Source organism: Clarias gariepinus, chromosome 15 (assembly GCF_024256425.1).
Source record: "Clarias gariepinus isolate MV-2021 ecotype Netherlands chromosome 15, CGAR_prim_01v2, whole genome shotgun sequence".
NCBI classification, from domain to species: domain Eukaryota; kingdom Metazoa; phylum Chordata; class Actinopteri; order Siluriformes; family Clariidae; genus Clarias; species Clarias gariepinus.
In genome coordinates, this window is record NC_071114.1 from 19,490,473 (window position 1) to 19,505,661 (window position 15,189).

The window sequence follows — 15,189 nt, forward strand, 5'->3', positions numbered from 1 at the left end:
TGGCTAACCTCTGAATATGTCCTTTGACTTTTTCTTAATATTTCTTGTTGTCCCTATTTTGTTGAAACTACTGTTATTGCTGTTTTTATTCACTTACTATCAAAACCCGCCGATACAGGCAGTTCCAAAAAAAAAAAAACATTTGCTATGAAGCCTGTGTCGTTTCCTCTGAATGTTACGTGACCACTGACATCACAAATAACGTAACTGCGCAGCATATAGACATAATTTTCAGAAAGAATGAAGTTTGACCCTTTAATTCAAAGGTGAGGAAGTAGGTCACTTTTTTTCGTTTATGTCATACTTAAGCCCTGCATTCGTTGCTGCATATGTACGGTGAACTGCTGATGCGAATTCAGGGTGACGGCAACAACCTGCACGGCTTTAAGGTGGACACCAGAGTTAACCTAATCATGAAGAAGCTTGCCTTCTAAAACAGTCGTGTGTTGTTTTTATATTTGTCTTTGTTGTGCTGATTGTGACAGCGTGGGGGACGTGGAGCTCTGAAAACTCCACCTGTTTTATAAAAGTTGGGGAAAAGCCAAACCCAAAATGATAACAATGTAAATATTTTTATTTAGCTCTTCTTATCATCTGCCAGCTCGTCGCTCGACCAAGAAGAAGTCACAGCGCAGATTCAGCACCACGGCTAGCTCCGCTGCGCACACGATGCTTCTCATCCACCGTCCTCTGATCATGGGTGACCACTCATACCGCCAAAAGCCTAGGATCTGCCCGTCTTCAGTCTTTCCTCTGAACCTCGCCCAGGTCCGGACTGGCCAGCAGGAGCACCGAGTGATTTATTTATTTATTTGTAATAAAAGAGCACTTTCCTCCCTAATCTTTGCCTCGGCTGATGCTGACATCTGTTCTATACTTTAGGACTAGAATTTCCTTCAGTCTACCTGAGCCTCCAATAAGGAACTGGACTTCATAGTAACTTAAACACGTCTCCTGTTATACTGAACTTCCAGCCTCCTAACACTGTATGACTGCGAATAAATCCCTGATATCCGTTATCACCCAAATGAGGATGGGTTCCCTTTTGAGTCTGGTTGAGTCTCAAGGTTTCTTCCTACTACCATCTTAGGGAGTTTTAACTCGTCCTCCAAAGTTTTAAAACAAATATCTAATATATAACACCTGAGGTTTCTTAACATGCACTGTTATCTGGACTTCTGTCGTGTGGTTTGTAAAATCTATTGGGCTTAAATTTAGCCCAAAATGATTTTTTTTTGTGCTGGTAATGTTATCTGTGGCAGGTATGATGGGTAGACAAAACAGTCTAATGATGTGACCACAAGAGCTCTATAGCATTAAAAATGTTCTGACTAATAGTAGGATTTACAGTGTATTGTCTCAGAAGAAGATAAAGTTACACAAGTAAATAATAAAACAATTCAGTAAAATCTATCTACTCTCTCTCTCTCACTATCTCTCTCTCTCTCTCTCTCTCTCTCTCTCACACACACACACACACACACTTCCAGTTAAGGAATCTGTGGTCAGGACTCCATTAGAGTCCATTAGAGTCCATAATACGAGTGTTCTCTAAGCAGAAGGGGGCAGCTTGACAGCATCAGCATCAGCATCACTCTTTTGATTGATGGTGTGTGTGTGTGTTTGTGTGTGTGCACGTGAGTGCGCGTGTTCATGTTTTAGTCACGGAATTCAGCGCTCCGTGTGAGGTTTAGCCACTATTTGGGTTCATTATGGCCTGAAAGTTTGACCTCTAACTTTTATGTGATGCTGGGATTGATGATGGGCTCACTGACACTGCTTAATGATGGGCTTAATGACATTTTCCTCATGCTCCAATTCTGTTTTTTAATTTAACTTTCTCCACTTGCCACCAGGGCTGCTTCATTTCTCAGTCAGTAAATTTATCATCACTTTATTACTTGTGCTATGTGCTTAATGTGAGGGGAAGTTGTCTAGGGGTTGTGTTGAAAGCAGTTGGAACACTGAAAATGATGACAGACCTTTTTTTCTTTTTCTTTTTTTTTTTTTAGCCCTTTGCACTTTCATGCCCTCTGCTGGTGATTTTGTGATGTTACAGTATATAGATTCTGATGACGCCTCTCATACAATAGACTCGTTGAGCACACTACAGTGGAGCAAACAATACACACCCACACAGGTACGACCAGCTATATACAGTATATCAGAAACACTGTTCTTGCTTGTTTCATTATTTTTAAGTAATTTTTTTTTTACATTTGCCTCTACGTTCCAAGGATTCTAAACTAGAACTCACTCTTGACACTTTTTTAAATGTAGAATTTGTAAAGTCTGTAGATTATGATGTCAACAAACATTCACATACATTGAAAAATCAGATTCAAACATTTATATTCAAATGAATTCACAACCCATGAAACGTACGGTAAAAAGGTGTTTCCTTAAAAGTTTTATAAATAACTGCAGGCCTCACTTGCCTCAGTTAAGGTTAGTGTTGAACTTTTTGAAAGTTTAACTTCTTGAAACATTAATTCTGCACCGTAACAGAAAATTGTGAGGGTAAATGTCCAGACGATGATCCAGAACACACCAGCAATCCACCTCTGAATGGCTCCAACACTAAATAAAGTCAGGAATTAAATGCAATTAAGGTATTGTGGCATGTCATTAAACAGGTTAAACCCTTTAAATTTGGCTGAATTGAAACATTTCTGCAAAGAAGAATGGGTCAAAAGTCCTCCACAGCAATCTAATAGACACATTGCCAGTATTGCAAACATTTTATTGCAGTTGTTGCCTTGAAGGGTGGTACAACCAGTTATTAGGTTTAGGGCACAATTACTTTTTCACATAATGCCAAGCAGGTTTTACAGCTTTTTTCCTTAATAAATTAAATCATCATTCATTTAAACTGCATTTTTTTTATTTACTCATTATCTTTGTGCAATATTAATTAACAGAAAACAAAAAACAAGTGTATATATCACTCACTTACTCACTGTCTATACCAGTTAATCTGTGTACAGGGTCGCGAGGGGCGTGAAGCCTATCCCAGGAGACTTAAGGCATGAGGCGGGGTACACCCTGGACAGAGTGCCAATAAATCTCAGGGCACACACACATACACTCACATGCTCATTCACACACTTTGTCCAATTTGGGAATGACAACTAACCTAATCTGCATGCTTTGAACTGTGGGAGGAAACCAGAGCACCTGGAGGAAACCCACAAGGCATAGGGAAAACATGCAAACTCCATGTGCACAGAGGCAGGAATTGAACCTGGCCGGGAATCGAACCTGGTCCTTGGAGGTGCACGACGACAGTGCTAATCACTTTATATAAAACCTAATGTGAAAGTGTGTGACTGACACAATCTCCTTATCCTGACCATGCTGACATTTATTATTAAAATATGATTTGTCAAACAATGCTTTTTTCTTTTCATTATGTTCTTTGTCTGTAAAGATAACAGAGCTTTGGATGACGTAGATAATGTAGTGCTGTGTATAGTGTCATTAATGAGAGTGGTAACGGTTCTGACATCTGACAAGCAGGCACTCCGTCATAAGCACTGTGCAGCCCTCAGATCTCCAAACAGAGATGTGTCATTAAATATTTAGTTTCAAAAATCATTCAAGCATTAAAATTACAACAGATGGTGGTGTTTCATTTCATTTTTATTTGTCTGTGGTTTTGCCCCATTTGTCTTCTAAAATAGTCATCACTCAACAAAATAAAAAACTAACTGTACTGTTTAAAATATAAAATACTGTATATGCAGTTAATGAACAAAATTATATGTAATAAAAGAAAGGCTTTATGGGTCACTGTTTCAAACATCATGTAGAATTTTTATATAGAGAAGTTTTGGAAAATAGGACAGAAATTTACAGTTCATTGTTCTACAATGAGAAAGATTATTCATAGTGAAGAGCATTCAAGACAGTTGCCAATCCTCCCAAGAGTGTATGTGCCATTACATTTACCCCAAGGTCAAAGCATGCAATGCTCTGAGAAATACTCAAAAAAGAGAGAGAGAGAGAGAGCTGCATCTCAGACCCTAGAGGCCTTACTGAGAATGTTATATACTAAAAGTCTAAAACAGCACAACTAGACAAAGACTGAAAAAGTATGGTTTGTTTGGAACGTTCTTTGGCCTTGTTTGGTCATGTGTGGGGAAAATCAAACAACATTTCACCAGAAACACCTGCTACAGTATATATAGTGGAGAAGTGGGGTGGTAATCCAGTCTTGGTAGACTGCAGTAGTCCAGTCTTGAAATAACAAGGGACTGAACATGCACCTGAGTAGCTTGTGTGGAGAGAAATGAACAACCTTTTCTAATAAAGAAAAAATTGACAAGAGTGAGTAATGTCAGCAATGTAAGGGGAAAATGACAGTCAATTGTCCAGAGTTACCCCAAGGTTGTGGGCTGTGACAGATGGAGTGATCTGGTTGTTGCCTGCTTGTTGTCCAGGAAAATTCTAAGATCTTGACAGAGGGATTAATTACCTGGGCTGAACAGCAGTTAACAGTGTTAAGCTTTAAGCTTGTTTTTTTTTTTTTTCACCTCTTTTTTTTACTGGACCTGGGCACTTTGCAGTCATTGAGTTGACCATGAACTCCTGTGTATAACAGTGTATTCTAGAAAAAATAAAAGAGCATCATTTATTTATTGGATTTGGAGAACAGAGAACTAAATAGTTTAGTTTTCAACTAAGAATGTGAAAAACATGATCACTAAGAGACCTCATGTATTTGATTCTCTTTTAAATCTCCTCTCTGATGGTGCTGAATTATAAGTTACCTTTTACTAAAAGTCACTTGAATTCAGATCTGCCTGTTATGATTAAAATCACATGACAGAGATGTATTTGATCTAGGATCACATACAAAAGTGACTCAGATCCGATCTGAAGAGCATCAGATTTGTGCATTCAGACAGCCCTAAAAAACTCACATCTGTGTCACATTAGGTTAAAGAAAGAGAGCGAGAGAGAGCTAGAAAGGGAGCACATGCATAATGATGCATCTTCTGCTAAGTGAACTTATCTCATTTTTTTGCATTTATACAATATACATACATGCATATTAGCACAATAATGTACTAACAATACTATAATATAAACTATAGTATACAATACAGTATAATGATAATGATATAGAATAGAATAGAATAGACCATCCCATCATCGTCTTATCGTCTATACCTCTGTACACAGGATAAAGTGGTATAGACGATGATGAGACGATGATAATATATCATGAATGAATTACAAATGTATAAGCAATAATAATAATAATAATTATTATTATTAATATATCAGATATAATTCATGGATGCATTGCTACTGACTATGTTTACTTAACAGCAGTAAAAGGACAGGGGGCGCTACACACCCATGTTCTTGACTCTGTGCTGTTGATTTGGATGTTACATGGCAGCCAATGCATTAAGTGACCTCTGGTTGAACTCTGTGTTGTAAGGGTGGGGCAATTTTTGGGGAGGTAAGATGATGGAATTGGTGCATACAGCCATATAGGGAATACAGTGGTTAAAGGATTTTGTCAACTCCTCTGACCAAACACTGACCTGCCAATCACTGTCAAATTGTACAAAACATCATGTGATGCATTGAGCCGCCAGCAAATTAATTTCTGTCCCTATAAAAAAGGCAGACAAACCAGATGCACAGACATGATGATTGTGGACGTGTGAACTTCACATGAACCCAGATTTTTTTTTTCTTTATGGTTTCAGGTCATTTATATTTCTGGGGCTTTTGGAAGGCTTAGATTAACTGGACCATAAAGAAAATCTGTTTTATTTGATGTTGTTGAGTCACCTGTCGATTAACTAATTTTAACTTGTTTTTCGTTGATGAATTGATAAAAAGAAATTCATATATTCTAATTGTATAATAATATAACACAATTTGTATTCAATAAATGAGTACTATTCTTTTTCTTCTTCTTATTCTTATTATTATTATGCTACAGAACATAAACATAATTTTACATGAATTACATACATGTAACATAAACTATAACCATTATACTCATTCTTTCTTTCTTTACTCACAATAAGGCAAATTTTTTATATGGCTAAAACATTTTTTCTTTTTTGGGTAATTATTTAGTTAATTGGCTGACTTAGTTGTTATTTAAGCTTTTATTTAATATTTAGAAGTGAATAGATCTAAGATTTATACTCGGAACTGCTTATGAATTTTAAGAAAAATACTTATTATTATTATTATTATTATTATTATTATTATTATTATTATTATTATTATGTTACATTTATATTTACAGTAGCATTAGTACCCATCATTGACAGGTAGATTTGATAAAGATAAAATCTTGTCTTAAAATAGGTCCAGCGTGTTAAAATTCACTAATACCACTTCAGTGTTGTTATTTCAGAGGTGAAAATATTAAGTAATGTGATTAAAATATTCAGTTTAGCTTTTCTAATTAATATCTATTGGTGCAGGTGTTAGTGTACATTGAGCAAGTAGCTTATTAGTAGCTTATTTTAAAGTAAATTATCAAACACACATACTGTAACTGTAACATTTCACTCAATATTTTGATTTAAGTGCATAACACTGCACTTAGTTTGGGTATTTCACACGCACTCACCTTGCACTGCTGTGGATATTTTGCTCTAACGACTCATCTTTTATCTTATAATGGTGCTACACATTACTGCTTGTTATTAACCCCACAGTTTTAGAACATATGAGACAGTCTGGTTTTAAACTTCCTGCAGAAAGAATAATCATACATTGATCTGCTCCTACATCACTGAACGTTTAATTTTTTTTAAAATTCTTTTTACCCTTTTTTCAAGTAAGACATTTTTGCAGACAGACAAATATGCAAAAAAATGTTTTGGGTCTTTCAATGTATGAAATGTAAAGATATCAATAGAAGAGTAAGTCAAAACATTTATTTTATTTATATATTTATCAAACATTAAAAAACAGATATTATTAAGGTATTATTTATGCCGAAGTAGCTGACATTGTTTACCAATTACATCACGGGTGGTTAAACCAACATAATAATAATTGTGCCATGAAATTTTTTTTTTAATTTAGTAGATGCATAAAATTATAATGGACTCATGATTTTAAATTAGTTTTTTGGTAATAACCATTTTTTGTATACGTTTATAATCAATGTTAATGATTACATTTCCCTTTATGAAGTAAAATAATCAAATGTAAAAAAATATGTTTTTTTATTTTTGTTAAATTTGATAGTTATATACATATTATGTACATCAATAATAATATTTGTTAATATTTAATAAGTTTACAGAGAACAAACTGAATCCTGATTACCGAAAAAAACTAAATTAAAAATAATAATAAAATAAATAATAATTATTAAAATATATGTAGAGGATACAGACTGAATGTTACACACCTGTGTAGCAGCAATGCTATAAAGAATAAACAGAACTGTTTCTTTCTATTTTATTGCGATGTAAAGTCTATGATTTGTCCCAATCTGCATTAGAAACACAAAACACATAAAAGTCATGTGGTGTGGGGGGAAAATAAACCTCCCTTTTAGTAAGACTATAAAGTGTGTGATGCATGTTGTTTTTTTCAGAGCCAGACCCTGCACACTTACTAACCAGACCTTTCAGCCCAGAGTAGACTCCATTGTTCTAGTTGAATTACGATTAAAAGGTCACTTCGTGTAGAAGATTTTTGTGTTTGGTTTATTTGTAGTAACAAGTCCTCAGACCTCAGAGTAACACGATACAGCTGAGATACAATAAAGACATTAAGTAGAATTTTATTTAAACAATAAATGAAATATTGCTTACAGCAATGATGTGTTAGAAACAAACACTAAAGAAGAATTTAGTCTCTAACTTAGGGCACACCCTGTAATATACAGAACTTACATAGTGTTTAAAACCAACATAGTCAAAAGAGAGAGAAAGAGAGAGAGGAAGAGAGAGAGAGTGTGTGTATGTGTGTGTGTGCGTGCATGTGTATTATGGGTTCAGCAGCAGGTCAGTAGGTCATGGCCACTGCAGGATTTTCACGCAGTCTCTGTGCCATGGGCCACATCAGTCTAATCAGGGTTAACGATCTCGCGCCTCTCACACAGATGGGACGCTGATCCTCACACACCCGAGATGGGTTGGGGCAAGACAAGAGAGAGAGGCAAGAGAGGGGGGTGGGTGGAGTGATAGGGGGGCGTAGGGACAACCACTTCATAAAAGAGATTCAGATCAGAGATTAATCTATTTCTATCATCACCACCTTTATACACATTTACATATAAGACACACCATTAACAGGGAAAAGTTTTGTGCTTGTGTCTGTGTATATGTAAGAGAGAAAGAGACAGAGAGTGGACAACGCTGACAAACACGTCAGAGTCTATTTTCCTGATCTGCTGAACATGAATAATATTTATGTGCGCATGTGTGTGTGTGTTGAATGGAAAATATATATAGCCATTGAGATGCAAAACCAAGGTCAGTTTTTGAAGGTCATGAGGCCGGAGGTGGATTTAACATCATTACACAAACACACACCCACATATTTCATTTGGCTTACTTAATTACGGAAGTAAACATGCATTTTGATTGTATGATATTAAGCAGTAATTTAGTTAAATTTTTATAAAACTAAATGACACTTTAGTTTACAAAAAAGATTTGCTCAGGAAAAAAAATTAACAAAATAAAGAAATAATTTTTAAAAAATGCATTAATTCCTTCCAGCAACAATGCTTTCTTCTGAGCCTCCTAGTAACATTAAGTTATTTTCAAATTAGTGTGTGGTCTTGTAGGAAAATAATCTATAACAAACTAATAGTGATCTCAGTCTCAAGTTAATTATTTTCCCATAACAGAATTTTTTAAGAAATGTGTCAATGTAAATTTAATGTTGTGGAACATCATTCTCACTTCTATTATATCTAGCTATAAACAGTTGTTCGTTCCCCATACTGTATGTACTTCATCAAGCAGCTTGTCATGTACAGTAACATCAAAGCATGACCTCCTCTGTCCTGCAGAAAATGTTCAGCTTTATGATTGACCGTTACAATCACAATATTAATGATTTTTTTAAGCTCTTTGTTAATTGTCTGCCATGTTAGTCCTTGTGAACGTAAAAATGGTAACATTTTAGAACATATCTAATATTATAGAAAATTAAATACCTTTTTACACATTTTTGGGGGGATTTAAGAATTATTATTATTGTTCTGTATTCTGTAATCACACAACAGATTAACATGGGACCTGTATGAAGATCAACATAAAAAATTGTAAAATTTAAACTAAAATTCTCTTTTTATGAGATGTGGCTGTTGTGTGAAATCTATTTTGTGCGTGTGTGTGTGTGTGTTTCTTTAGGTTTAAAGCCTCCAGAAAACATCACTACCTTATTATTATTATTATTATTATTATTATTATTATTATTATTATTGTTATTTTTATTATTTTATTATCATTATCATTAAATGCTGTTACTTGTATTCTTGTAATAAATAAATGAATAAATAAATCAGATAGTTTGTGTAAAACTTATGTAAACATGTACTTTATGTAAAAGTTTATGTTCCTTTCCACAATAATAATAATAATAATAATAATAATAATAATAATAATAATTTATTGATGTGATAATTTGCTGCATAATTGAACATTACTATTAAAATTACAATTATAAATTTACATTCCATGAAAAAAGTATAGCACTGTGCACTGTAAGCAATGTTTTTAAATATGTATAAAATAGATAAATATAAAATATAATTAAAGGGAATTCTATATTTAAAATTTTAAGAAGTGTAAGATTTTCATTTCATGCTTTTCACTTAATGTTAAATATTGTAATTCCATTTATTACAACGTAATATTTATTTCTTATTGTTATTTTTTAGACAAAGCAGATTCAGTTGCTAGTCTATATAAATTTAAGACTTTTGACTCCATAAGAAAAAAAGTGTGCTGAGGTGTGTTTGTGTGGAAGATATGCAAAGACAGATAGATACATACAGGACGATGGCAACTAAAACTTTAATTACAGAAATTATCATCCACAGTTGTTAAGGAATTGAATATAAATGTTTAAAAATGACTGCAAATTGACTAATCATATTTTTATTTCTATTAGAATAATTGTAACTGTGTGATAATTGTGTTTTATAAAAGACAACACAAACAATTAATATTCCAGATTTAACATTTGGTGGATTATAAAGCAGTTCAGAGCTTTAGAGCATACCTGATGTTTTTTTCTACTGGTTGAGTCCTGATGATCCTAACACAGGATTATAGGCTTTGAACTCAATAAAAAACAGCAACAACAGCAATAACAACAGCTAAAAAATGTTTTAAACAAACACAAGAGTCCAAAAGTCTGAGTGCATGATGAAGCCTTATTTATTTCATCCTTTATCAACCGCAAAATTATATTTCTCCATGATTTCTCGCTATTCCACATGGATACCAGGTGTTGGTGGTATACAGACAGATTTCAGTTTCGTATCAGACTCTGTGTTAAATAATAAATTCACTTGAGTGAAATGTTGGCTAACTGAAATAAACAGTTTTTCTTGCCCACTCAGACATTTGGAGCCAGTAGACGGAACTGAAGTAAAATTAAATCACATTTGATTTTTTGAAAATCACGAGTTTCACCACAACATTGCAGTGTTTGTGTTTGGGCGTTCGCCATGTTGCTCCTTTTAATCCAGAAACTCTACTATCTCTCCAAAAAACATGGAAAACGATCAGATAAGGGTTGAAGTGGTTCACTCCTAAACTGCTTTGCCCTGGAATTTCTTCGTGATGTGCCAGAGTTTGGTGCCAAACTGCCATCATTCAGTAGATATGATCAAAGGAAAAATAAGATTTTTTTTTTTTTAAGGTATAAAGAAGTAACGAGTGTACTGGGGATCAGTCTGTAGGGGGCAGTGTATGACTTTATTATGACCATGTGAAGAACACAGGGATGAACAGCGAGAAGGAGGGAGAGGGATGAAAAGAGAAATAGCGAAATAGAGAGATAGAGAGAGAAAGAGCGAATGAGAGAGAGAGAGGGAGAGAGAGAGCACTGTAGTGAGCGATGACCTCATGATGAACTGCGACGGATCCCAGAGAGCCTGAAATGCCATCATGGGTCTGATAATTGGACAAAGGAATGGCATATCATGCTGTGTGTGTGTGTGTGTGTGTGTGTGCGCGTGTATGTGTGTGTGTGCATGCATACAAAGCCCACAGTGTGTGTTTTGACAGCGGTTCTTGTCTGTCAATCCCTCGTGTTTCTTTTCTAACAAGTGCGTGCGTTGAGCATGGAAAGCTGAACAACGGTGGTCCGTTTTTTTAAACAGAATTTTCATTTTCACTGCAGATTTAATTAGAACAATTTGAACTCCACCAGAACAATCCCTTGGCTCCAGGTCCTGTTTGACGTTCTTTCTTTTCTTTGCTCTTGCTCTTTTTCTTTCTCTCACTAACGCGAGCCAGAGCTGGAAGGCACATGATTAGGTGGTGGCTAATTGGGTGCAGATCCGTTCTCTGGAACAAGAGGAGCCAAAACACGCTCACATCTGCGATTTTGTCTTAACTGGACTCAATATGAACATCAGCAGAAAAGAAAAAAAAAAACTGAAAACCCAGCTCAAATTCGAGTGACGGCCTCTCGAGTCCTCATTTCATCATTATAGCATCTAAGAACATCAAGGAAAAAATAACATGTGAAAGCACATGGCATGTGAAAGCAAGAGAAGCGATAAAAAATAATCACAGATTTCTATATCAAAGCTCCATGCTGGGTTATCCTCCAGCAGTATGAAATGAAACAACTCTAAACATTTTCCTGCAACATAAACTGGACATGTTTTTCATGATGAAATATTTAATGTCTCTGTGATCTAAATTTGTTTCAGTGTGTAAAGTGTTAGATGTCATTGTTGTCAACTTGTTAGCTTGTGATTGTAGTCTAGTGTTACAGGAAAGTTGGGTGTTAGAGCATATCTCCTCTAATGCCTACATAGTTTGGTAGACCTTTGCAACAAAGCTTTGTGAAACTAGATACAAAACAATCCCACACTCAATAATACTCAATAATACACAATACATCACACCGATATTATCACATGGCATGCTAATGTCCAGACTCAACATCACATTGCACATTGACATTGCATTAGCATAATTCCAACATTATTACCAAGGTATATTAACATTATACCAACATCAGGCCAAGGTGATGCCAAGGTCATATTAATATCACACCAAAGTTATGTCAGTATTATGGCAACAACATACAAACATCATGCTATCATCATGCAATAGGTACATACATGTCACACCATCACATGAATATTACAATAAACTTAAGGCCACATCTTAGCAACATTACAGCAACATCATGCCAACATCACACTAAAATTACTTTAGTGTTGCATGAAGTCTGGCCTACATGAAATCAGACTGAAATCCCACTGATGTGGAGCAAATTCCATCAACATCACCACAATGTCACAGCAACAGCAACAGTGATATCACACCAACATCACAACATTACACCTTTTTAGCAGTCACATCCACATCAACTTTACACCAATGTCGTGCAGAGTACTAAAGTAAAAAGACAAACATGAAATACACGTGCATGTTTGCTGGACAGATATTCAGTTTGGTACATTTCAAAGATCAGATAAGAAAACTCTGATTGTGTGTGTGAATCAGAGTAAACTCCACTGCTTTCTAGAAAAAAATCAGAGGAAAGAAATGGACACTTTCCAAACAAATAAATGTTTCCTGCTGATGCAGTTCACAGAGTTTTCTGTGCTTTTAAAGCATCATGTGGGAATAAAAACGCAGCCGATTGACAGGCTGAAAAACTCCACAAACTCCACAAACTCCAGCCAATCACAACTCTGGATAATTCAATTAACAGAAAGAAGGCAGGAGCACAGATTCAGTGTGGAAGTGATGGAGAGATGATATCAGCTGAACACCCACTTACTCTAATCCTGCCAGGAAACCAAGAAAGGAAAACTGGCCCTGTGCTGGAAGCACTATAAATAACAATAACAATAACCTAAAGGGGTTTCCTTTTATTATTTGTAATGGAACAGAGTGACAGGTGGAGAAACCCTAGGATTAGATTTTTTTTTTTTAAGGGTCTGGATTGAGGATAGTCATGAAATAACTTTTTTTTTTTTTTTTTGTTCAGGACTGGAGTTTCCTACAGTCTACCTGAGCCTCCAATAATAAACTGGACTTAATTTTTTACTTGAACACACCTCCTGTTATACTGAACGTCCAGTCTCACACAGTATGATGCAGATAAATCCCTGCTATAAATTTCACCCAAATGAGGATGGGTTCCCTGTTAAGTCTGGTTCCTCTCAAGGTTTCTTCCTATTACCATCTCAGGGAGTTTTCCCTTGCCACTGTCGCCATCATCCTCGGCTTGCTCATCAGGGACAGTCTTATCATGTAAACCATGTAAAGCTGCTTTGCGACAATATCAACTGTTAAAAGCGCTATACAAATAAAATTTAATAAAATTGAAATAACTCAAACGCCATTTGAAAGTATTTTTATGTTTTTCTTTTTTTTTTTTTTTTGTCATGTTTATTATCCCTGGTCATATTGTGGGACAATTTAAGCAATTTTTCTGTTGTAAATAGTTATTTTTGTCTGTTTCTGAAAGTTGTTTTTTAATTAACGCCTAAAATAAAGTATTTATTATAACACCAATACAAACCAATTTCATTAATACAACTAAATAAAACAAATTATGAAATAACAAAAGCACGACCCCTTTTTTAGTGAAATATCAAATTTAAATGAATGTTTCTGTATTTTTGTTTCATGTTTCCCTAAAAACACACAAACAAATATTATTATTATTATTATCATCAGAACATTTACCCAGTTTATTTTTATTTGTGCTTTCATTCTTGCTTAGCATTTTTATTTGTTGATCTGCAAAAAAAAAAACTTTTTTAATTTGACTATTCATTATCATCTATTTAAAATTTAGTTGTTTGGTTGGGCTAATTTTTTTTACACAAAGTTAGTCTTTACTTTTGCTAGGCATGGTGTCCAAATTAAAGTTGCACTTTAGTAAAGAAATAATAATAATATCATTTTGGTTTAAACACTAGTAACAGGTAACAGTGAAATGATGAACATCTACATTATATATTTTTATAACATACTCTAAAATAAATGAAAATTAAAAAAGAAAAAAATATATAAATATTTTATTACAACAAACTATATGTGCATATAGGCTTCATTCACCCCTGCTGCGCATCTAATCGTTTAAAAGTGAGAGAGAGAAAGAGAAAGAAAGTAACAGAGGGAGAGAAAGAGAAAATAGAAGAATGAGAGAATGTAGAGGTAGTGATTAAGGCTGGAAATGATGGAGAGATGTGCTGATACACTCACTATAATCCTGTCAGGAAACTTGAGAGTGGAAGAAAGGAACCGTCCTCGAACATGAGAAGCTAAAAATAATAAGAACCACAGGACACTAAGCATTGTCTGGAGCGAGTTACAGTCCTGCTGGAGGTAACGGAGCAGATGGGAGCTTATCAGGAAGTGTGATCGTAACTTGGCACGCATTCTTAGACGTGCTGATAATGGCCGTGTCCTGCGCTAATGCTAACTTAACGTTAAATTACACGCCAAATTTAGCAAATAAAAGAGCTCCATGTTTGTTCAGGCAGCATCGAGACACACCATCTTCACAATCTCGCTTCTGTTTACCTGCTGTTCAAAAAAAAAAACTCAGCTAAAGCATTGTAAATTGCAACCTAAAGTGGTGAATAAATGCAACAATGAATCTGTGTTTTTATCTGTAATATTTATCCATCACTAACACATAAAAAATTCAACTTTGAAGCTGGAATGCTGTTATGAATCAGTGGAACAGAACATTGCTAAATAGTGCACACTTTCAGTGAGGGCTAAAATAAAATGAGCCCAAAGACGAGGTCTGGCTCAAGCTCCGTCTCTTGACATGGACCCAAAAAATTAGTGAGCATGGCCTTTAATAACGGAGAACTCTTTTAACGTGTTATTAAATCCTGTCAGTCAGGAAAACAGCAGGAATGTTCGGGAACGTTCAGGAGGCGGCTAGTGCTGAATGACAGAGAGATGAGGAATGAGGGATGGATGAATGCCAGCAGGGTGAAGAGTTCACCAATGACCA